The sequence below is a fragment of the Rattus norvegicus genome, chromosome 20, assembly GCF_021556685.1.
Source record: "Rattus norvegicus strain SHRSP/BbbUtx chromosome 20, alternate assembly SHRSP_T2T, whole genome shotgun sequence".
Lineage (NCBI taxonomy): Eukaryota > Metazoa > Chordata > Mammalia > Rodentia > Muridae > Rattus > Rattus norvegicus.
Window position 1 is genome coordinate 48,881,543 of NC_141553.1, and position 3,458 is coordinate 48,885,000.

Below are 3,458 nucleotides of genomic sequence, written 5' to 3' on the forward strand. Positions count from 1 at the left end.
ATCTGTGCCTCAGGGAGCCGGTCCCCACTGACCGGATGGCGCAGTCTGTCGGTCTGTCCCACTGGTGGCTTGAGGCCAGTGAGGCAGGCCAACCATCCTAAGTGGCTGCAGGAAAGTCACCTACAAGAGAGCTGAGATTGTCTTACTTTCAGCCCTGCCTATGCCCAAGGGAGAGAGCTGGTCACTTCACAGCTCACAAAGGCCCGTGTTTCCGTGGCCCTGATGATGTCGGAGGGATTCTTCCCAAGGCACCAACACCTAAAACACCGGTGGCAAGGTACCAGGGCTGGATGGCAAGGTAGTTAAAAACAGGTAATTACCAGGATTCGACCGAACTGTTGTCTGTGCCAAGCCTTCTATAACTACCTCTCCATGTTTTTTCCAGACATAACATGAGGTGAAAGAGCATGCCAGCTGTTCCAGTTCTTTCCCTTGAAAACAAATCTCAGATATTTCCCCTCTTTCAGAAGAGGAGAGGGAGGGGGAAGAGGAGGGGGGGAGGAGGGGAAGGAGGAAGGGAAGGAGGAGGGGGAAGGGGAGGGGAGGGAAAGGGGAAGGGGAGGGGGAGGAGGGAAAGGAGGGGAGGAGAAGGGGAAGGGGAGAGGGAGGGGGAGGGGGAAAAGGAGGGGAGGAGAAGGAGGGGAGGAGAAAGAAAAGGGGAGGGGGAGGGGGGAAGGGGAGGGGGAGGGAAAGGAGAAGGGGAGGGGGAAGGGGGAGGGGGGAAATCTACTTAAGAATATTAGAACAAGGCCTTAGTAGGTTGTCTACACTGCCAGAACATCCCCGGCCTCCTCTAGATCCTTAAACTCTCCACAAGTACCCTCCACTGTTCATCTAAACCACACCAGATGGCTCCCAACCAGGAAGGGCCAACAGTTGTTGGAAAGACTGGAATTCAAACCATGTTAGCTTAATCAAATAAACAGGAGTGCCAGGCCCAACCCATATACTCCCGGGAGGCAGCCGTCCCTCACTTCTGAGAAGGCTTTGCTGATAAAGGGACAAAGGATGTTCTGCTTTCCTGGAAATGCCAAGGGCAACAGGTGAAGTGAAGGATTAGGGGGAAGCCATTGGCCGTCTTCCCCAGCTTCGGGGACACTAGGATCCATGCCAATAGCACAGAGCTTTGGAAAGCCACTTCAGAAAGCAGCTGAGAGTCTTAGAGTGAGAAACAGTGACAGGCACGCACACACACACGCGCGCGCGCGCGCGCGCACACACACACACACACACACACACACACACACACACACACACACACAAGCGCGCGATAGGGGATCAAATTTTCAAAGGTCGAGGGAAGTCTCAGGGTGAGCTTAGCCCCAGCTCTCAAGTGGGTAACAATGGCTTTGCCTTTGTCTTTTCCCCCTTTCTGGGGTGGACTCTCAAGTTTTCTCCACATTTATTTTTAGCATTTCACTCCTTTTAGGGAGTCCCCAACCTCACGGACTGGTAGATACACGGTGACTGTTTACGCTTTATCTGTAGGGTCAGAATGGCATGGGCTCTAGTCGTTTGACTTAGGTCGGTCTGCTCGGGACATGATCAGGCCCATGGTCCTGGGCACACGTCCGTTTGGTCCTCACCTGTGTGTCTCCAGCACGCTACTCGCACACAGGATTCAGTAAATTAACAGGTGAGTAAAGAGGTTGCTGGAAGCAGAAAAGTCACATTCACTGTAACTACAGAATCAAGGTAAACATCACCCAGGTGTGGCATTTGCCAGTGTCGCTCTGAGGGTGCTCGAAGCAGACCCCGCAGCAGCAGCCCTGCACCACGCGGAAGGGGAGTGCTGCCTCAGGTCTCAGCCGCTATACCCACAATCTGTCGGAACTCATCTCCTCTGTACTCAGAATCCGTAAGAATTTGTCTTCTACGCTGAGGCTGCACCAGGGCTGGGCGGCCCCCAGCCAGGCTTTGACAGTGGTAAGCATACAGAACACTACTCACGCCCAGAAGAAGTGGGGCTCTTCTGACGGATGACTGTGGTTCAAAGACCCCAATCAGTTTTATCAAAAGTTTCTTTCTTGCTAAGCCTGTTTTTAATCCCAGCCCTGCAGAGGCAGAGGAAGGAAGGGTTCTGAGAGTTCGAAGCCAGCCATCCAGGCCCATCTAACAAGTACCAGGCCAGTCAGGATTACACAGTGAGATTAGAGAGAGAGAGCTAGAGATAAAGATAGAGAGAGAGAGAGAGAGAGAGAGAGAGAGAGAGAGAGAGAGAGAGAGAGAGAGAGAGAGAGATTAGGTATAGGTATAGGTATAGATTAGAAAGAGATAGATGTATATAGAGAGATATAAGTGTGTATATGATATGAAGACACTGACTATATGGGTCACACCCCATTCTTTTTAAGGCTCCACAGTTTCACTTAACTATTTCCACACTGGGCAACATTAAAGTACTTCTCGACTTTCCCCGTGACTATTACCCTGTTGAAGTCTGACTTTTTTTCCCCCTTGCATGTAGGGACAATTAACTCTGGAAAACCATCACCTTCACAACTTAGACTGAGCACGTGACATGTCCGTCCACTGTTTAAATTCTCCCTGCATCGCTTTACACGACTTCCCTTACATTCTGTTATGAGTAATTTATTCTTTCTTCCTGTGTGGGTTTCCTTCTGTCATACTCTATTTGATAGTTGTTTCTGCATAATTAGCTATTAATTTCCTAATGTTGGCTCCGTTGCCAGCTGCTTAGGTAAACTTTCCTGTCATAATAGATGTTTATTTGATTCTCTTGTTTTGTTTTGTTTTGTTTTGTTTTGTTTTAGGCAAACAATATCATCCACCAAAAACAACAACTCTTTCTCCTACTCTCAAGTTTTTATACCTCTAATTTCCCTTCTGGTTTAATCATGCTACTTTGTATTCTAATACGTTACCAGATAATCATGACAATAATACATATTTGTATTTTTTTCTTTTTTACTTTTTTTAAAAAATATTTTATTTATTTATTATATATGAGTACACTGTAGCTGTCTTCAGACACACCAGAAGAGGGCATCAGATCTCATTACAGATGGTTGTGAGCCACCATGTGGTTGCCGGGATTTGAACTCAGGACCTCGGGAAGAGCAGTCGGTGCTCTTAACCACTGAGCCATCTCTCCAGCCCTTTTTTACTTTTTTTATTGTGAAATTTCAAACAGTATTCACAGATGACATTGAGCTGTGGTTTTATATGTTCTTATTTCCTTTTTTGGGGGGTTTTCTGTTAGTGTTTTTTTTTTTCAACTCGACACAAGCTAGAGTCATAGGAAAAGAGGGGCATTAATTGAGAAAATGCCTCCCTCTATAAGATTAACCTGTAGGCAAGTCTGCAGGGCATTCTCTTGAGCGATGATTGATGTGGGAAGGCCTAGCCCATTGTAGGCAGTGCCATCCCTGGATAGGAGGTCCTAGGCTGTATGAGAAAGCAGGCTGAGCAAGCCATGAGGAGCAAGCCAGTAAGCA

The 3,458-nt window shown here is 47.9% G+C and overlaps 1 long non-coding RNA gene across 1 annotated transcript in view; it reads left to right on the forward strand.

Moving 5' to 3' along the window:
* Nucleotides 1–946: 946 nt before the first annotated feature.
* Nucleotides 947–3,458, forward strand: part of LOC102550328 (uncharacterized) — a 20,375-nt gene continuing 17,863 nt past the window's right edge. Inside the window, exons 1-2 of the long non-coding RNA XR_015645258.1 lie at nt 947–1,043; nt 1,489–1,636. This is a non-coding gene — a long non-coding RNA (uncharacterized LOC102550328). The remainder of the gene's footprint in view (nt 1,044–1,488; nt 1,637–3,458) is intronic.